The 22521-nt window shown below is 45.1% G+C and overlaps 1 protein-coding gene across 1 annotated transcript in view; it reads right to left on the bottom strand.

The window, feature by feature from the left end:
• Positions 1-3565, bottom strand: part of LOC147709799 (uncharacterized) — a 37560-nt gene extending 33995 nt beyond the window's left edge. The window contains exon 1 of the mRNA XM_086928238.1: positions 3480-3565. The gene's annotated coding sequence lies outside the window, so the exon portion shown is untranslated. The remainder of the gene's footprint in view (positions 1-3479) is intronic.
• Positions 3566-22521: the final 18956 nt, after the last annotated feature.

Here is a 22521-nt window from a genome sequence, read left to right as displayed (position 1 = left end):
GACTCCATTCAAAACTGGATGTCAACTCATCAACTGATTCTGAATCCCTCTAAAACTGAATTCCCCTCCTCTCCTCCTCACTCTCTCCTCCCCCGGTTCAATCATGGATGGATCAGATGAATCTACTTAACAATAAACTCATCATTGTTGACAGAGCAAAATCCCTTGGTGTCATACTCGACACAAAACTCAATCGACTGTCCCACATAAATTCTATTGCAAAGCCTGCTCGATACCAACTGCGCCTTCTTTGGGGGATTAGTTTGCTTCTACCCTGGTTCAATTGCTGGTTCTCTCCAGCCTGCACCAAATCCCATCTGTCCCCTCTTAAATCTGTCCTCCACTCAGCAGCCCGTTTCATCTGTGGGGCCTAAAGAAGTGACCACATCACACCCATGTTATCCACCCTTCGCTGGCTTCCCATCGAGGCTAGAGCTATCTACAAGACTGCCTGTATCACCCACAAAGCCTTGCACTCCTCCTCTCCTCGCTACCCGAAGAATAAACTGAAACTCTCTGGAGGCTCTAGACCATCACGAAATGCGGAAAATCTATTGCTTGAACCTCCCACTTTCAAGAAGGAAAGATCGATGGCCCAATCCTTTTCAGGCAACGTGAGAATCTGGAACTCACTTCCGCCCAGGTCCGGTCCACCACCTCCTCCCAGGCCTTCAAAACTGACCTCAAAGCTCTCCTCCTTCAAAGACACCTACTAAAGTAATTCACGCCCTCTCTATTATCTGAGAGATACCCCCGCACCTCTTCGCAAGACCTCTGCAACTCCCTCACCTCCTACTTCCACAACAAGATCGTGGACATACATAACAGCTTCAGCACTCAACCGACGCACGTCACGACCGAACCACCGCCCCCCACCACCACCATCCGCGCCTGGACTCCCATCAGCACCGAAGACACCGTCCGCACGATGAACTCCATCCACTCCGGATCGCCGACCGACCCCTGCCCTCACCACGTCTTCAACAAGGCCGACGCTGCCATAGCACCCCACCTGCGGGACATCATCAACACCTCCTTCGACACCGCTACCTTCCCGGAGAGCTGGAAGCACGCCGAGCTCAGCGCCCTACTGAAGAAACCAACAGCGGACCCCACCGACCTCAAGAACTACCGCCCCATCTCGCTGCTCCCGTTTCCTGCTAAAGTCATCGAGAAGACCGTCAACAAGCAGCTGGCCGCCTTCCTCGAGACGAACGGATCCTTTGACCCCTCACTTTCCGGCTTCCGGGCCAACCACAGCACTGAGACCGCCCTGATCGCAGCCACCGATGACATCCGAGCTCTGCTCGACAACGGAGAAACAGCGGCCCTCATCCTCCTAGACCTCTCCGCGGCCTTCGACACTGTCTGCCACCGTACCCTAGTACAGCGCCTCAGCAACGCCGGAGTCCAGGAGAAGGCACTGGAGTGGATCATCTCCTTCCTCGCCGGAAGGACACAGAGAGTCCGCCTGCCCCCGTTCAGATCCGAAGCCACCGAAGTCATCTGCGGCGTTCCTCAAGGCTCCTCACTCAGCCCAACCCTCTTCAACGTCTACATGAGCCCCCTCGCAGACATCGCACGCCAGCAAAACCTCAACATCATCTCCTACGCCGACGACACCCAGCTGATCCTCTCCCTTACCAACGACCCCGCCACCGCCAGAGCCAACCTTCACGAAGGGATGAAAGAGGTAGCCGAATGGATGAAGATAAGGCGCCTGAACCTGAACTCGGACAAGACGGAAGTCCTTATCCTGGGATCCTCACCCTCCGCCTGGGACAACTCCTGGTGGCCCCCCGCCCTAGGCAGCGCACCCAAACCAACAAACCACGCACGCAACCTGGGCTTCATCCTGGACTCCTCCCTCTCCATGACCAGACAAGTAAACGCCGTCTCCTCGTCGTGCTTCAACATTCTGCGCATGCTACGTAAGATCTTTCGGTGGATCCCCACCGAGACCAGGAAGGCGGTCACCGAGGCCCTCGTCACCAGCCGTCTGACTACGGCAACTCCCTCTACGCCGGAACCACCGCCAAACTCCAGAAGAGACTCCAGCGGATCCAGAACGCCTCAGCACGACTCATCCTGGACATCCCCCGCCGCAGCCACATCTCCGGACACCTGAGAGACCTGCACTGGCTCCCGCTCAACAAGAGAATCACCTTCCGACTCCTCACCCACGCACACAAAGCCCTAAACAACCAAGGCCCAGGATACCTCAACAGCCGCCTCAACTTCTACGCTCCCAAACGCCAGCTTCGATCGACCGGCCACGCCCTCGCCGCCGTCCCCCGCATCCGAAGAGCCACCACAGGGGGGACGGTCCTTCTCCTACCTCGCCGCCAAGACATGGAACTCCCTACCGACCCACCTTTGCCTGACCCGGTTCCACCTCGCCTTCAGGAAGCAACTCAAGACCTGGCTGTTCGAGCAGTAGCAGACCCCCTCTCCCCTAGCGCCTTGAGACCCTCTGGGTGAGTAGTGCGCTATATAAATGCTGTGATTGATTGATTGATTGATTGATTGAAGGAAGACCTCCCATTATTGGAAATTCTGCTCTACATGATTATGGAAGTGCCTTCCAGTGTGTTCTTGTGGTTTGAGAGTCTGCCATTTATTTCAGTATTATCCTTCTACCTGTGGTTGGTACTCTTTTTTAACATGCACACGTCACTTTTTTCCTCTTGGACCGTATCGTTTGCTTCCTCTTGTATTTTGTTTGCTCTCGATACATGCACTATTGTCACTTTTGCCTCCTGGAACGTAACGTTTGCTGTTGTAACATGCTGACGTGTAATTGTTCCTCGTTTATCATTACAGTTTTTATTGTGAAGCGCTCTGACGCCTTCGGGTAAAGCCCGCGCTATATAAAAACGCAGAAAATAAATAAATACATAAAAAAGCGCCAGTTACAGAGCTGCCAACCTGAGCCAAAATCTCACAGTGTGAGGAGGAGGCGGGGCCTGAGGAGGGGGGGGAGGTGGGGCGCTCGTGCAGAGAAGTATCCAAGAGGCACTTTTGCCCCAAGCCCTCTCGGGGAAAAACGAAAAAGCCCACCGAGGCCGGTGCAGTGTCCTGCCGTTTTTCCCCAGCCTTGAATGACGTCAGCAGCTCGGAGTCTCGGCAGGGAGTGCTTTTCACCTCACTCTCACGGCCGCCGTGTGATATCAGCCTCTCACCGGGTGCGATGGAAGCGTCATTGTGTGACACACGGCGGCGCCTGTAAAACTGCAAACTCTCTCCAGCCGCGTGTGCGTCGTCAGGCCGCAGTTACATTACACAACGGAGGGCAAGTGATGTGCCCAGAATCACAGGAGATGGAATGGACGCCGAGACTCGAACCGTCTCCCAGAGTCGGCAGCTCAGGCCCTTACGCCACAATTACATCGCAAACAGAGAAGGCGGGAACAAAACCGTTTCACTCAGCGGCTATGACTACACCGGCTGCATCCCTCCCACACCTGCAGCTTACTCACCTGCAGCAGATCACACGGCGCGCTCACATAGGGATGACAATAACTCGCCTGTCTGTGTCTGGCATCCAGGGCTGCTGTGGTCCCACCCCTGCCCTTCCACAGTGACGTCAGAGGCGCATCATCCAGAGGGGTGGTCACAAGGGAGAGCCCCAGTACCCCCCCTCCAATCACCCCACGAACCGATGAGGGATTGAAGGACGGAGGGATGAGGGGCGGGGCCGACAACAAGCTTTGTATTTACGAAACAATCCAGGAATAAGAGAGCTTGACCCTCTGACAGCTGCAGCTCTGCCAGGGACAGTAGAAGAGATACAAACAAGCATTGGCGCTGTGCACAGTACAATACTCCTGGCTGTGAGAAGAGGATACAAACAAGCATTGGCGCTGTGCACAGTACAAGACTCCTGGCTGTGAGAAGGGATACAAACAAGCATTGGCACTGTGCACAGTACAATACTCCTGGCTGTGAGAAGAGATACAAACAAGCATTGGTGCTGCTGTGAGAAGAGATACAAACAAGCATTGCCGCTGTGCACAGTACAATACTCCTGGCTGTGAGAAGAGATACAAACAAGCATTGGCGCTGTGCACAGTGCAATACTCCTGGCTGTGAGAAGGGATACAAACAAGCATTGGTGCTGTGCACAGAACAATACTCCTGGCTGTGAGAAGAGGATACAAGCGAGCATTGGCGCTGTGCACAGTACAATACTCATGGCTGTGAGAGGAGATACAAACAAGCATTGGCGCTGTGCACAGTACAATACTCCTGGCTGTGAGAAGAGATACAAAGAAGCATTGGCGCTGTGCACAGTACAATACTCCTGGCTGTGAGAAGAGGATACAAGCGAGCATTGGCGCTGTGCACAGTACAATACTCCTGGCTGTGAGAAGAGATACAAACAAGCATTGGCGCTGCAGACAGTACAATACTCCTAGCTGTGAGAAGAGACACAAGCAAGCATTGGCATTGTGCACAGTAAAATACTCCTGGCTGTGAGAAGGGATACAAACAAGCATTGGCGTTGTGCACAGTACAAGACTCCTGGCTGTGAGAAGAGATACAAACAAGCATTGGCGCTGTGCACAGTACCATACTCCTGGCTGTGAGAAGAGGATACAAACAAGCATTGCTGCTGTGCACAGAACACTACTCCTGGCTGTGAGAAGGGATACAAACAAGCATTGGCGCTGTGCACAGTACAATACACCTGGCAGTGAGAAAAGGATACAAACAAGCATTGGCTCTGTCCACAGTACAGTACTCCTGGCTGTGAGAAGAGGATACAAACAAGCATTGGCGCTGTGCACAGCGCAATACTCCTGGCTGTGAGAAGAGGATACAAACAAGCATTGGCGCTGTGCACAGTACACTACTCCTGGCTGTGAGAAGAGATACAAACAGGCATTGGCGCTGTGCACAGTACAAGACTCCTGGCTGTGAGAAGAGATACAAACAAGCATTGGCGCTGTGCACAGTACAAGACTCCTGGCTGTGAGAAGAGATACAAACAAGCATTGGCGCTGTGCACAGTACAATACTCCTGGCTGTGAGAAGAGATACAAACAAGCATTGGCGCCGTGCACAGGACAATACTCCTCACTGTGAGAAGGGATACAAACAAGCATTGGCGCTGTGCACAGTACAATACTCCTGGCTGTGAGAAGAGATACAAACAAGCATTGGTGCGGTGCACAGTACAATACTCCAGGCTGTGAGAACAGGATACAAACAAGCATTGGCGCTGTGCACAGTACAATACTCCTGGCTGTGAGAAGAGATACAAACAAGTATTGCCGCTGTGCACAGTACAATACTCCTGGCTGTGGGAAGAGATACAAACAAGCATTGGCGCTGTGCACAGTACAATACTCCTGGCTGTGAGAAGAGATACAAACAAGCATTGCCGCTGTGCACAGTACACAATACTCCTGGCTGTGGGAAGAGATACAAACAAGCATTGGTGCTGTGCACAGTACAATACTCCTGGCTGTGAGAAGAGATACAAACAAGCATTGGCGCTGTGCACAGTACAATACTCCTGGCTGTGAGAAGAGATACAAACAAGTATTGCCGCTGTGCACAGTACAATACTCCTGGCTGTGGGAAGAGATTCAAACAAGCATTGGTGCTGTGCACAGTACAATACCCCTGGCTGTGAGAAGAGATACAAACAAGCATTGGCGCTTTGCACAGTACAATACTCTTGGCTGTGAGAAGAGATACAAACAAGCATTGGCGCTGTGCACAGTACAATACTCCTGGCTGTGAGAAGAGGATACAAACAAGCATTGGCGCTGTGCACAGTACAATACTCCTAGCTGTGAGAAGAGACACAAACAAGCATTGGCGCTGTGCACAGTACAATACTCCTGGATGTGAGAAGAGGATACAAGCGAGCATTGGCGCTGTGCACAGTACAATACTCCTGGCTGTGAGAAGAGACACAAGCAAGCATTGGCGCTGTGCACAGTACAATACTGGCTGTGAGAAGAGACACAAACAAGCATTGGCGCTGTGCACAGTACAATACTCCTAGCTGTGAGAAGAGACACAAACAAGCATTGGCGCTGTGCACAGTACAATACTCCTGGCTGTGAGAAGAGGATACAAACAAGCATTGGCACTGTGCACAGTACAATACTCCTGGCTGTGAGAAGAGTATACAGACAAGCATTGGCGCTGTGGACAGTACAATACTCCTGGCTGTGAGAAGAGATCCAAACAAGCATTGGTGCTGTGCACAGTAAAATACTCCTGGCTGTGAAAAGAGATACAAACAAGCATTGGCGCTGTGGACAGTACAATACTCCTGGCTGTGAGAAGAGGATACAAACAAGCATTGGCACTGTGCACAGTACAATACCCCTGGCTGTGACAAGAGGATACAAAGAAGCATTGGCGCTGTGCACAGTACAATATTCCTGACTGTGAAAAGAGATACAAACATACAAACAAGCATTGGAGCTGTGCACAGGACAATACTCCTGGCTGTGAGAAGAGGATACAAACAAGCATTGGCGCTGTGGACAGTACAATACTCCTGGCTGTGAGAAGAGATACAAACGAGCATTGGGGCTGTGGACAGTACAATACTCCTGGCTGTGAGTGGATACAAACAAGCATTGGCGCTGTGGACAGTACAATACTCCTGGCTGTGAGAAGAGATACAAACGAGCATTGGTAATACAAACTCAACAGATGTTAGTCATAATTCTGTACATCAAACTCTATATACATCACTATACCTTATCCTGGCTAATCCATAGCAACCACTAGTCTGCTACAAAGCTAATTACTGCTGCAGCGGCACTCAAGAAATCATTTCTATCTCTTCATTACCAATCCCTGAAGTATCATGCACTTACAATGGGGCCCATAACACTGTGAGTCATTCTTACACACATTTTCCCTACTTCATGGATCAACATTACTCAACAGAGTGCTCCTGGATCATTGGCGGAGTGTCTAAATTAATCCAAGTATTTTATAAGTACAGTTAATTACATCTGTAGTTCATTATCTTTACCATGGTTTTATAATAAAAACAGTTTATTCAGAATTAAAACAATTTATTCAGACACACCACCGTTATGTCGATAGATCTGCTAATACGAAATTAGATCAAGGATGAACAAGACCAGCTTAATTCTTCATTTATCTAATTTTATTTTAAAGTAATAATCTTCTAGCATGACCCAATTTTATTTCTTTATTTTCTCATTTAATAATGTAAACACAGATTTAAAAAGAAAAGAATTTAAATCATTTAATTTAATTCAGAAGTGCAGAAATAAACATTATTATTTAAAGTCAAAAGCACGGTTATTAAGTAAAGACATGACAGTTCCCAAAACTCATCTCCCTACTCTCTCTAGCTAGTGACCTCAATAAAAGACTCTGTATTCATTCAAAGAATAGTTTAAAGAAAAGTTTTTTTAAGTCCTTATGCATCAGGAAACGAATCAGCATTCCGACAACATCTCAGGAGGAAATCGAAAAGGATGTTTTTTCTTAAGTTCATATGTCTTCGTTTATACCCTTTTCATACCTAGTCTATCTAGCAAAGTAACTCATCAAGGTTTTTCTACAAATTTGATTGGATAAACCATGGGGTGGATGGACATAACCTCATCGTCTTATTGTTCAAATTTTGCATGCTCATTGGGATGAACTGTTCATTGTTTTAACTAGATCCGACTGACCACTGTCCTTTAGCTCGTTATTTTGGCATCCTTTCCCACTGTTCACACAGATGCACAGTTTCTCGGCACCTAACAGACTTTCAGGTCAAGCTGTCCTAAAACTCTTCTGCTCGAGCACAGGCAGTCCATTAGTCCGATTCAGATACATCGCAACGAGGTACCGGAGGTCCTTCGAAAGGACGTGGTAACAGAAGAGGCCGCAGAGGCAACAACTTCGGTCAAAATAATTTCCAACAATATTGGCAACCAGGTCCCTGGATGTATGGCCCCAATTTCCCTCCAATGGGACATCCCTTCTTCCCACCACAAATACAACAAATCCAAGGTCAGCAGCCTTTTTTAGGGTATGGCCAGAGGAGCAACAGAGGGAGGAGGAGACAAGGTCAAGGACCACAAGTCCGCTGGGCATCCCCGGTACAACAACCGACCATGGACCTGAGGAGTGGCAAGAGGATACCACAAGAGGGAGCCGGAACGAGCGGGACAACCGACCACCCAGCCTCGTGATTAACTTGAGCTCCCATGTCCTCTCCATCGATGAAGAGAATCTCCTAAATCGTGGGCTTGGTTTTGTAGCCACCCACGAAGGAGACCAATTCAACACCCAAATTGAGATCTCAAAACTATTTAGAAAGGTGAGACTGCACTACTTTTTTGCAAAACAAAATCCAGTTGACAACATTGGATCTGTTGCAAACACTGGTTTGAAGAGACCCTCCACCTTTAATCCCACCACTATTGGATTACCAACAAGGGTCCAAACCTTTGAAGAGGCAGTAGAAACAGATATCGACCTACTGTTCAAAACTAAGAAACCAAGATCCTATGTAAACCTACCAAATAAAGAGAAATTAGCTTTGCAAGCACTTACGACCAACGATTCCATCATAATTAAGCCTGCAGACAAGGGCGGAGGTATTGTCATCTTAGACAAAGACACCTACAGACAGGAATGCTTGAGACAGTTACAGGACCACAGATCCTATCAACTTCTAAAAGATGACCCAACCGAGAGATTAAAAAACAAAATCAACCATCTGGTAGAGGAGGCCACATCGCAAGGATGGATCACCCCTCAAGAAGGACAATTTCTGTGTACCTCTCATCCAACAATCCCCTATTTCTATTGTCTGCCAAAGGTGCATAAACCCCAAAGACCACCACCGGGTAGACCCATCATCTCTGGAATTGGGTCCATACTGGAGCCTCTATCAACCTTTGTTGATTTTTTCCTGAACCCCATTGTGAAAGAAATGCCTACCTATCTGAAGGACACAAAAGATGTACTTCGACTCCTACCAACTATAGAATTTGACCCTAGTCAGGATCTACTAGTATCCTTTGATGTAGAGTCCCTATATACATCTATCCCCCAAACCGAAACCTTGGAAGTAGTAGGCAACATCCTCCAACAAAGAGACCTACAAACAATCACTCCGGTCTCATTCATCATGGAGTTGGCAGAACTAGCAATGAAGGAAAACTACTTCAAATTTGAGGATACCATCTACCTCCAGACATCTGGCACCAGCATGGGCAGTGTTTTTGCGCCAAGCTTGGCGAATCTGTACGTCCATGCTTTGGAACAAACTAAAATCTTGCATGACGACAATCCTTACTATGTATCGCTCCGACTCTGGAAGCGATACATAGACGATATCCTTGTGGTATGGAGAGGCACTGAGACCAGCCTTCAGGAATTCCACGGTTGGTTGAACAACTGTAATCAGTTTCTGAAATTCACTGTGGAATGCAGTAAAAGGGAATTGCCATTCCTTGACCTCCTAATTGTAGTCACAGAAGAAGGGCTCAACACAGAACTGTATAGAAAACCGATGGCACGCAACTCGTTGCTTAATTTTGAAAGTTGCCACCCGAGATCCCTAAGAGAAAATTTACCATTTGGCCAATTTCTCAGATTGAAAAGAAACTGCTCAACTAAAGAATCATTCGAGAAACATTCTGGGACACTCTCCAAATTCTTGCGAGAAAAGAAGTATCCGGCGAGGATTATCCGCCAGTCCAAGAAGAGAGCCTCTAATAATAACAGAGAGGCCCTCTTAGAGGTTGCCATTCAAAAAGAGAAGACCCAGAGGATGACTTTCGTGAACACGTTTCACACAAGGTCCAATGAAGTTCGGAAGATCATAACTAAACATTGGTCCATTCTGAACACCAGTGGAGACACTCTACCACCACCCCTTTTTGCATTCAAGAGAGGACCGAACATAAGAGATCATCTGGTCCATACCAGACCGAAAAACAGAACACCCCGACAAATCGGAACATTATGGGATATGCCACCTGTGCAAGGACATCACCCATGTGGCAATTGCTCAGCATGCCCTCAAACCACGAGAACCACCAGTGTTGACATTGGAACATCGCGCCCCTGGCAGCAGCGCAGGTTCACCAACTGTAATAGCGAAAACACGATCTACATGATCACGTGCCCTTGCTCGAAGAGGTACGTCGGCATGACAACCCGCAAAACAAAAATCAGAATTGGAGAACACAAAAGCACAGTCCGCTGTCGAAAACAAGCTACTCGATTGACAGCACACTTTTTAGAGAAAGGACATGGGCCGAGCGAATTTCACTGGACGATCTTAGAGCAACCGATAATACCCGATCATTGTCCAGATGTCGGTAAATTCTTATTCAAAATTGAGCAAAAATGGGTGTACAAACTTAATAGTGACAAAGATGGCCTCAATGAACCCATTCCATGGATGTCACTATAACTATACATAGTCTTCCTCAAAAAGTCCAACACCACTGTTTACTGTCTAGCGAGGAACTACAACTCCCATCATGCATCACACTCGCCCAGCCCTCTCCACAGATATACCCGCCCATTTCCCTTGCTCGGTGCCTCCCCAGAAGAGCCCAGAGGGACGTTTGGAGACACTGACGGAGAGGTGAGTGCCCTAGGTAGTCCTCCACGAGTAACAATACGGGCATCGAACATCCTACTACGGCCCTCATTGTTATACGTAGCTATCTCGGTCTGTCACCGAATACATTGTTACATACCTAGTTCTCTTGCTTAGTCCTACTGACACGGTTGAATGTCCCTGTTATTGTTCTTTTGCTAAACAGAGCAGTGCTCCTTTTCTACCTGAGCTCCTGCCAGGTGAGGTGAGGCGCCTTCCCCACAAGTATTGGGTGAGTGTTACCATGTTCGTGCTTAATTGCATATCCGTGAACACTGGAATAGCGTAATGTTTTTAGTGCATTCCATAATTCTATGTTGTGTTTTTCTCTTTTCGTCTCTCCTTTTGTGACTTGTTTTTAGACTGTGGCGGAGATTCTACACCTGCTTTCCAGGTGAAAATTTTCCATTTTAACTTTTATTTCTCACTTATGTAAGCAAGCAGTAGCAAAATCATGGTCCTGAAGAATGCATAGGGAACACTCCTGTTAAATGCAGAAACATGTTGACCACTTGCATGTAGATATATTGTTAAATCTACCTCTTTGCACCTATTTTTAATCTTAGGGGTCCGAGAGAAACCAATAAATTATTTTTCTACTCGAGTCCACCTAATTTTACTCACTTTCACTCACCCCTCACCGCACTGCTTCCCTCAAGTGTAAACCTTGCCGACATCATTCTTAAAATACCACTCACATCGGTCTTCATACCCACACAGTCCACCCACCACTCACAGTGTGACCAGTTCTGTGTGCCAACTCCTTGGTATGGAGTCCCCAAATGATGAAAAAATGGTGGTATAGAGCGGCAACTGATGGGAATTTTTCCTGCCCCTAGTTGCATACTGAATGTCGGTTTACACTTGCACTTGCACAGCTCAAGTCACAAAGTAGTAAGTCTCGAGCAAAACACTGACTCCTGGATACTTCTTGTAGTTATAAGTCCATTAGTCCGGCCTTCGACTTCACGCATGCGTACTGATATTTCACATCTCAAGGCTTTGGAAATCAACATCTTTCATTAGGCCTCACAGGCCACAACGGGAACTTCCATAGAAACAAACACAAATAAACGTTAATTATTTGGTTGTTTGTGGCACTAAAACTAAAAGTAGTGGTGTGTAGTTGTATACATGAAGTGTGATTGAGTGTGGATGGGAGTGTTTGGTTAGGTGCGAAGCCATAGCGAATACTAATTTTAAAGGACAGGGTAAACACAGCTGAGGTTCGCATAAACTCAAATTGGGATGCATTTAATAGACAGAAAAAAGAACAACTCTCACAAACTCCAATGATTTCTAAATCATCTTTTAATTTATTAATTGCAAGACATCATTCATCAACTTCAGGTTCTTCTTGAAATTTCCCAGATCCGTCCAGGTGTCAGACAGATCGCTTTGCATTTCTTTGATTTTTACATAAAGTCTTTTCTTCCTCTTGTTGCTGACAGCTTCTCATACTCACAATCCCTACTCTTTTGTGATGAAATTTCTTTGAAAAAATTCAAAGAAAGGAGCATGCATACATGCAATGCCAAGCAATCGAAGCAGAAGTGGGGTAAATGAAATTCCAGAATTCCCACAGCTACACTACTGAGCCATTCCCCATCCGAGCAAATCCTTTCCAAATGTATCCAAATATGGATCCTAATCCTTCCATGGCGCCTGACTCGTCTAGCTCAATTAACTGATGTGTTATATTTATAATATTTAATACTACAGCTGTCTAGCTACTTACCTGCGCGTGGAACACATCCACAGCATTCCTGCGCATGAATGACCTTGTAAACTGTCTTCCCTCAAATCCAGCCCAAGGCAGTTTTGCATCATCATAGCTCTCATTGCAAACAATGCCTTATTTATCACACTCAAAGTTCCTGCAGTGTTAGTGGTGAGGCGCTCAGCTGTGGTGGATAGCTTTCTAATGTTCACATCATTCACTGCCACTCCTATGGAGGATATATGTGATCCAAAAATGTTGCTCAGTATCTATTAAAAGTGTGTTTACTCTTTCTCAAATATTGCTCCAGAGGGAAGTCTATCTCATTAATTTGATAGATCCTAAGAAAAACTAGGGTTGCATAACAACTATCAGTCCACTGGTGTAGTAATTAGAAATAAGCCGACTTATCTCATATATAATAAATTACCTTTCTGCTAGCGTCTAAGTTTGCAAAGGTTTCCACTTGAGCATATAATTATGCTCGCATTCACTCCATCCTAATTTCTCGACAGTCTCAGTCCCCTCTGGCTGCCACAAAATACATAAGGATCCTTTTTTGCTGATGGCAGTGTTTAATGCTGCGGCAACAAATGATGGATGGACTGCTGAATAAATCAAACATCCATCCACAGTCAAGAGATGCAAATCAGTCTTGAACCTGCTCTTTATTGGAGACCAGTCCGAACTGCCAAGCCAGTCCCTCCCTGGAACTTTGACTGAGGGTGAGTGGTTGAAATGTTTCAGCACACCATCCAGCTGGTTGTGTTTGCTATGCATGCCCTAAGTGGCCAATAGTATGCCCAGACGTGTGTCCCTTGCTCGCTGTGCCACTGGATTCAAGTTAGCCTGGCTGATGAGGGGTGATACCCTGAGACCAATCCCAGAATTCTTGCTTTCGGTCTAGGGAGGACCGTCTGTTTGGGCTGAACTGTTCCCATGAGGAGCAGGGTCAAGACTGATTTGCATATGTTTTGGTCCAAACTTTTCAGCATTCCGTCCATCATCTTGCTATATTTGTGATGTTAGTGTGAAATCTAGGAGGTAGTTCCTTTATAACCTCTTCATTTTTCCCGATAACGTGCTCTGTATTTGTTTTTCCTTCCCCTCACTCTTAATCTATTCTTATTCTTTCAATCAAATATCTCTGACTACCTTTTCATATTGGTTAACTTTACGGATTAGGTCATGCATGCTCTGGTTAGAAAAACTTGTGTTAGTAACGGATTGGTGTCGTTACAACGCAGGCTATTACAACGCCTGCTGTTACAACACGGTTTTTACATCGCATACCACTACAACACATAGTGCTTTTAAGCGCTGGATAGTGATTTATTTAATTTACTATTCCAACTCCAGTCCCCGTGGACAGTAGGGAAGGTGTTGGATAGTAAATTAAATGTATTTCCTATCCTAGAGCGCCCCCCAGCGCAATGCGTTGTAATGGTTTGCGTTGTAATGGTTGCGTTGTAATGGTAGTGCGTTGTAATAAATGCGTTGTAAGTGATGTTCCCCGTTAGTAACAGGAGAAATGAATGTCATAATATACTCACGCTTTTTGGTTCCTACTTTCTCAGTAAGAGTGTGTTTGGGCAACATAAACCTCAGAATGAAGGGGACTGAAGCCTTTCATATCATCAGAGTATGTTGACCTAATTCCTGATTAGGTCACAGTGTGTCACCTGGACCCGTAACTTGACTGGGCCCCGGGTGGTGTCTGCAACCTCAGAGTATGACAACCCTAATACCCCCAAGGAAATCGTGGTCTACCCTTTTATTAGTAATTCAAGCTTGCCCAAAGTGATACACAAGAAGGACACAAAGGGGAGGTTCAATGTATTTAATGAGGCACTTGGACTCTTATAAAATACACGCGCTGCAATGATTAACAGAATGAAGCAGAATAATGTCATCAGCATTACTAGGACGATGAACAGAATGAACAGTTCAACCATTGTACATTAGCAGTGGGTTATATGAATACATAAAATGGTAAACCCTACCTAGCGCATCTTAACCTAAGTATCACAGGTGTGTTTTCATCTGCCAAGATACTCTGATTGGTCTATCTCCCCATTACCTGGGTGCGTGCAGCATCTGGAAGTCGGTCTCAGTGTAGATCAGGACCGCGTCCCTTCCAAGATAGGGATGGAATTCAGCTGGGATAGAATCCACGCATGGTGAGATGTTGACAATCAGTCAAAAAGTGATCTTCTCCCTAAAGATGAGGATTTGTCTAGTTTAAGAAAGATACACATATGTTTTGTGCCTGATCTCTTGTCTTAGCTCTTGTCCGGTGTATTTGTTCATTCAATCTACCCAGAGCTGTAGCCAAACAGACAAATATCAACAGCAATAATTTGCAAAGGGTACTGAGCCCTTGAACAGAATGTTCTAAGAGATGATAAAGTGCCTACCAAGAAATAGATATAAACAAATATATTCTGAGTTCATTTGCATTTCCTGGTGCTCAGGCAAATGTATGTGAAAGGTCTCCGTTTAAATGATGTTGACTTTAAACGGGAGTATGTAAAATGGACATGTGCCCAGGGCCTAAGAACTATATGACACGCTGATTCCTTGGTTTAAACCCCATGCAAAAGCGAGAAACATGTTTAGCAGCCCATCAACTTCAGGTTTTCCCCACTGACAATTGGAGCATCTCCTAATGGAACACCAAAGTCGGGATACAGCACTTTAATGGAGACATGACAATAGAAAAGATTCAAGAACACTGAACAAGAAAAGGAACAAGGTAGGGGCAAGGGAAAATAGTCTGTTCCAACACCTGCAGAAGAGGGAAGAGAAGAACAGACGGAGCAGTCCTCCACCTCCATAATTATCATATATTCAGCTAACATTTCATTGTATACATTATACCTATACACACACCCCTGCCGGGGAACATGTATCACCTTGCTTTTTGATGGGAAGGCCTAACTAATAGATCTAAAGTAGGATTGACTATTACATGAGGGTTATCTCCTACCAGCAAATAGACATCCATCGGCCATCGAAACATTTATACAGTAATGACAACTGCCATGCTCAGAATTTTGCGGCATTATTGCATCATATAGACTCAACTCAGATCAAGGAAATCATACAGCAGATGTTAGTCCCCTAAATAATACTCTATTGTCTCTACCCTATCTCGAAAAACTACTGGGATTCTTATTCTGATTCAGCAGAAGGCCTAAGGAACTATCACCCTCAGACTATTACCCTAACTCTCTGGCAGTGCTTTTATTGTTTGTCAATGGTCAATGTGAAAAGGCTTCCGTTGCTGTATCGACTTGTCTCAAGAGGGCTCATCAATGTCTGTCAGGCAATCATCAGTGTCAAACCTGATCTTAGCAAGCTATGTCCAGTCTGTACCTGAATACTTTCAAATGAACTTTTTCTCCCTTTTAGGTCATGTAGTGCTCATTAAGTCCAGACATTTATCTACAATGTCAGTCAGATCCCCCTGTTGTTGTTCCTCCAACTCACCGTCCTCTCTAATTATGTCTAGGCGCTTCTTTGTGATCAACCGTTTTTTTCCGGGTGGTTTTATTCTTTGGTGAACTGTCTTCAGCTGGACCTCGACCCTTGGAAGTGCTCATTATCTTTGGCTCTGTTGAGGCTGAATCGTTGATCGAGGTGGGGCTCCCGTGCCTTGTGACTGTCTCTGTTTCATGCAAGGTCTGCTTTGGCAGATTAGTTTCCTCCATCCATGAGTTCTCAGTGTTCTGGTGGATGCCAATTCTCAACCCAGTGGTCGAAATTAAAGTAGTTCTTGGAATGACAACAGAACTCAGACTGTGGACAATCGGACGGCTCTGCCTCTTCTTCTGAGGCTTCAGACACCTCAAACTTGGGGAGACTCAGGGAATTATTGGATTTTGGCTTTGCTTCTTTCTCTTCATGCCTTGCTCTCTTGGTATGGGAGGTGTGTGTCCAGTTCTGGAGATCAGCACATTTGACACCAAATTCTGTGACCAGGAACCTTGGCCATTCCCTCAAACAGGACTAACGGACATGTTTCTTCATGTAGAGCTAATTGCCAGGGTCCAGGCCATGCTGTGGAGACCCTTAAACAGCTGGATTAGTGAGTTCAACCTGACAAGAGAAAGAATGCATCACATCAGATAGTCCCTTGCAGTACTTGCATTACTTGAGGACCAGGTAATCTGTGATATTCTCAAGATTGGCTGCTGGAGCAGAAGGAATTTCCATAGCTTTACCCATTAGCACCTTGTGCAGGGTACATTTGGTTCTTTTACAGGAGGTACTTCAAGTGCTCATGAATGTTAATATGGAAATTGATGCGTTCATCCATAAAAAAGAAATTCCGTTCTCACAGGTAAAGAAAAAGAGAGCTGCAGACTATTTTAGTTGGGCTCAATTTAAAGGCATTCCAGAAGAATTTAGACTGTTCACTGGAAGCACAACTGGAGGCAAGGGGTTCAGTACCACCCCGCAGACAAAAGCTAATGCCCACTGGCTCTAAATTACCCAATGGGAGATGCTCAAAATAATGATGAACAACACTGAGCTAGACCTCAAATTGATCAAGGAAGAAATGTGCAATATGCCTTATGGTGATAGAGCACCGGTATGTACTAGGCTTAAGGGAGGGGTCTGTGCCAAGATTGAAGCCGCCTGCTGTACGTTTATCCCAGCAATGACATGGACAATGGAACACTGATGCTTCCCATCGAAGCACTATACAATCTACTAAGAGACATGGGTGAAGAGGGAGGTTCCCTTGAGCAGGAGTGGTTTTCGCATTGGTTCTCCTGACTCCCATTGTGAATCTCCAGTTTATGTAAATCACTATTGCCAGTTATCATTATGTTGCTGTTGGTATGCAGGGTTATACAATTGGGGATTACCTGCTGTAAAAACACAGTCCTGAAAATGGGAAGGATGCAAGCAATTAGGAAGGAAGTTGTAGTCAAAAGCGAGCATGAGAAACAACAGGTCCCAAAATAAGGTAACAATACAAATGCATGAGTTAGATACTGTAGTTGAAGAATCAACTAGAGGGGGGAATGTTAATATGGAAATTGATACGTTCATCGATAAAAAATAAATGTCATCCTTATTTATAGGATCGCCTGTTCTGAAACCCACATCAACCTCGACTCACAAATATGTAGTCAAGCAGGCCCTGTGATCAAGGCCCATGGTTACTGATTGATAGGTCACAGGTGTTAGGGTATGTAGCTGGCAGGCAAACCTTCGAGCAGAAAGCTCATGACCAATCCCACAGATAGGTGCAGTGACATTACAATGGTCAAGGGAGACTGCCTCAATAAAGCGCACATGGCAGAAAGGGGTATGTGAGCTCCTAAAACATCATAAAAAGTCGGATACCCCATGAGTTAGGAACACATAGTCAATCAGGACCTAGCATGCGCCTCAAAACCCCAGACATCTGGACACAGTATCCATTAGCCACACTATGTCCACACAAGGTCGAGACTCACCTGGAGTAATCATTTGACAGTTAATTTATGACTCCAAAGGCAGCAACCAACATTCCTCACCATATATGGTATGCTGGAAACCTTCATTACCTGTTGTATTTTTGTATACAAGAAGGATATATACCAATTGTAAGTTGAGAAAGTCCTCAGACCTCATGCCCGTAGCTGTTTTCCTGGCTGCTATGTTTAATGAAACAAGTTGTTCCTGTTTTGCCCAACGCCTCTTGTCTTCTGTTTTTTTCTAAGGATTTAACTTAAGCAACATGAGCACCAAGGGAAGGAGCGACACAGAGGTGCACGCTTTGCCCAGTTTGGATTTGATTGTTCCCTATAGTCGCTCTACACCCCTGATGCTTCTGGCCTGTAGCAATATTGGTATATTTAGTCACTCCCTAGGACTGTGTACAGTAACTCAATGATTTTGCTTTTGAAATGAGTTCTTTGATATGATTCAAGATGAGCTGGCATTCAGAATTGCGGTATAAACTCCTGCAACAATAGTGTGGCAACTGCTAGGCTGTCACAGCTCCTGGTAAGATATGCTTCGACCCATTCAGAGAATAGGCACACAGTGAGCAAGATATACCTCAGTTGATCACATTGGGCATCTCCAAGAAGCGAATCTGTGGACAATTGAATACACCATCAGACTTTCCAAAGGGGCTCATGGCCACCGCAACTTTCTAGGCTATGTTCTGCATTGGCAGAACATGCAACACTGACACAAACTCTACCATTGTCCTGGAATGAGGATTAAATCAATATGATTGGAATGTGATTATCATTCCATATCTACCTGCATGCATTCAACGGTGCATATGCTGCACTATTGTGGGCAGGAGGGAATCAGGAAGAACTGGTCTGCCTTCAATAGGTACCCAGATGTTATTTGCATCCTTCACGATTCCTATCCTTTTACACTTGGCCTTCTCTGGTTCCGTGGCAGTATGCTACAATTTCCTCAGGTCACTGAAAGTACATACAGTATTCAGTAACATACTGAAAACAGTCTCTCCTTCTGCGCTACATGGCATTGGTTCATCCAAATGGACAGTGCTGGAAATAAGTGCACAATAGATGTACTCTCATCTGCATAACGATTGGCTCTGGTGACATAATCATCCCCGCTCTTGAGTGCAGCACACTTCACCACAGCAATCTCCCATGGAATTTGTAAAGCATCCAATAGATTTAAAACATACAGCCAGTTGTGAATTGGCGTGCTGGCTGATGTCAAAAACCCTTGCTGTATCCACAACTGGTTTAAATCATGCACTACTCCAAACCCACACTGGACGTCAGTGAAAATCATGACTCATGAGCCTGCCGAGGTACAGCAGGCATGGGTGAGGGTAATCAGTACAGCGTGCGGCGTTACTTCTTGTTTTCTCTTTATACTAATGGCGTGAAATCAGCAGTGGTTCACTCCGCAACAGATGTCCCCATGGCAAATAAAAAACGTATCCCCATGTTGCTATACACAGATGACGCTGTATTGATAGCTAGGACTGGTTTCACACTGCAAAAGTTTATTGATAATTATGTATCTTTTATGGGTTCATTGGATCTCCAGGTTAACAAAGCGAAAACCTATATTTTAATTACGGATAACCACGACCAAGAAGACCACTTTCTTTTCATATCTCTTCCCGTAGAGTTTAAATGACAAAGACTTTTTTATATTTGGGTGTTCTATTTAATAGCTCTGGCACATGGTCAAATATGATCATGAATAGATGTAATGTGCTAGAAAAGAGCATAATGGCCATATTTTCCTTTGTGAAAAAACTAGGTTTAAAGCCAATGGAACCAATTAAAAAGATATACACTGCAGAAGCTATTGCATCAGCTACATATGGGGAACAACAAAGGTTGATGCACTACAACGACTAGAAGATGACATTTACATACATTTATTATCTCTTCCTCAAAGCTGTTCAAATTTAAATGAATATAGCCCTTTACTACGCGATGTATTACATTGTGTGCTATGACAACGTGGTCATTACAATAACCACGTTGTTAGTACGTGATGCATTTACATCGCAAGTCTTTACAACGACTTCCAATAATACTATTCCTTTTCCAGTTTGCGCAACAGTAGGGAAGGTGTTGGAATTCATTTCCAATACCTCAGCGCCCTCAATATGTATTGGTGCGATTTAGATTTCTTATCCCGTGCATGCTGGGTTTTCATGCGGGGTGTACTCACTTAATGAATTGCCAGTTTGTCCATGCGATGATACCTCTTCTCAATCTAATCACCACCTAATATTTTTGGGGAAATTTGATATATTCTTAACTTTAAAAGTTTATTCTTCCTCTACTGCAGAAATATAACTTTGTGCAATGTCACTCAGCTCTGTCTTTCCTCCAAATGCTCCCTGACTGCTATGTATGTCTTTCCCTTGCATCCTACTTATGTTTGGTCTTAACAACTAGGAGATTGATTCCCTTGTAATACTATTTTAGGCCATCTTGGCATTTTGCACATTATATTATGATTTGGATGGATTTATTACTTACTGATGCAGGGATTTTGTCTTCTGCTTTTAGTTTTGGTTTTTGATTGTATTTATATGTATTTAACTTATTGGAAATGTAATGTATTATTCAATATGCATTTTATGCTGTACTGTACTTTTCTGATCTTATGTCCTAAGATCAAATAAAGGTAATTGACTGACTGATTTGAGACAACCAGGAAACACTGCTGCCACCTGACAAAAATAGCTGACAAATTGACGATTGACGGCTTGTGCGCCCAATGAGCTTGTTGTGCCCCAAGAGTTTGTGTTAGTACAGTCAGAGCACACCCATCTCCTTCGTGGGAAACAAGAACAACATCTTTATTATAGTCTGGCATTCCAAGAGCGGGTGCCCTTCAAAGCAAATTTTTGAACTTCTGGAAAGTTTTCATGCAAAGATCATCCTTTGAAACCAGTTCACTGACCTCACTGTGCATCAAACCTGATTACAGGCTTCACCACAAAAGAAGAGTTCGGGATCCACTTTCATCAGTAGCCAATTGACAATACGATATTAGCACATAGCTGCCTCTAAAAAGGTGCGGCGGTTCTAGAGGAGAGCTCAAGAAAAAAAAGGCCTAAAGAGAGGTAAGAACCAATTAGCCTGCTAGGCAGGAGTCAAAAAGCAGGGTCTTAAGGCTCTGTCTGTAGCAGGGTTCAGAAGGGCTGCACCGCAAACTAAGAGCAGTGCATTCTATAGTCTGGGAGTGAGATATGAGAAAGAACTCCCACCTCTTCCTGCTTTGTAAATGCGAGGGACTTGAAGCAGTTTCGGCTTATTTGATCTTAAAATCTGGTTTGTGAATAGGGCTTCAATCGTGACCTGAGATAAAGAGGCCCTTTATGAGTAAAGGCCCTGAAAGCAAAGGTGAGAGCCTTAAATTGAATTCTCTTGTTAAGAGGTAGCCATTGAAGATGCCGGAGGTGGTGAGAAACTGACAAACGCAGGGGAATTTTGAGGATAAGGTGAGCAGTGGCGTTTTGGATAGTTTGGAGCCATTGAATTAAGAAAGAGGGCAGGCCTAAATACACGCTATTGGCGTATTCCAATCTGGACATGAACAAGTCATGGACAATTGTTTTACGACAGTCCTCAGGAATCAGGTGGAGCATCCTCCAGAGAGCCCTTAAGGTGGCAAATCAAGTGGTGGGTAATGACTTGAGGCTTGAAAGTGAGATTGGAATAACATTTTATCCCCAGTTTCCTCACTACTGGAGTCGGGAAGGGAGAAACGCATAATTCCGAATGCCACCAAATGTTAGCATCTGGAAAAGGCTTGTTGCCAAAAAAGGGATTTCATTTTTTTCAGATTTAGGTTTCATTCAGCGTCCATAAATCCATTCCATAATAGCCTTCCAGCAGGGGTTGAGAGAGCACAAGGTTGCTGGGTAGATATTAAAAAGGGGGTGCTAAGCTCTGAACTCTGGTGCACTCCGCACTCTAGAGGCTTAGAAGAGGTGAACGTTCTTTTAAAAAATTGTTGAGCCAGAGCAAAGCCTGATCGCTCATTCCAATCTTCTTGAGCCTTTCTAACAAGATTGTATATAAAACAGTATCCGACGATGAAGACAAATCCAGAAGCATGATCATGGCTGAAGTACTCCATTCAAGATTTTCCTTGATGAATTCTAAAACCTTGAATAAGGCATATTCATTACTGTAACCCGCCCGAAAACCCAATTGTGAGTCTTGTAGAAAGAGGTTAGACTCCAAAAATGAGATAGCTGCCTGTTGGCCCTTTTATCCAAAATTGTAGCAATTGTTGGGAGAAGAGATATTGGCCTGAAGCTGCTTAAGACTTTTGGGTCGTCAGACTTTTCTTTTAACTGAGGGAGCAATAATGCTTGTTTCCAATTTTTAGGAACCACTGCAGAGTCAAGAGAAGTATTCATGAGTTTTTTGAATGTGGGATTGATCACAGCAGTGGCAAGACTTAAAATTGAACGGGGGAAGGGATCCAAGTTGGGTCTAGGGTGATCTTTACAGGCTTAGTATCTTTAATCAACCCAATCTCTTTCCTCGTGAAATCCCAGACTTCTTGCTTTACTGTCTCTCTTACATTTACTGGCAGGTCCTCTGTTGTAACGGCAGGATATAACCTGACAACAGGTTCTGGAGACTGTAATTTAAGCTCGGCATCAGCTGCTTGGGTCTCAATCCCGATCCCACCCTGCGTA

Source organism: Lissotriton vulgaris, chromosome 6, assembly GCF_964263255.1.
Source record: "Lissotriton vulgaris chromosome 6, aLisVul1.2, whole genome shotgun sequence".
NCBI lineage: Eukaryota > Metazoa > Chordata > Amphibia > Caudata > Salamandridae > Lissotriton > Lissotriton vulgaris.
The sequence above is the reverse complement of the archived record's forward strand: the minus strand, read 5'-3'. Positions and strand labels throughout refer to the sequence as shown.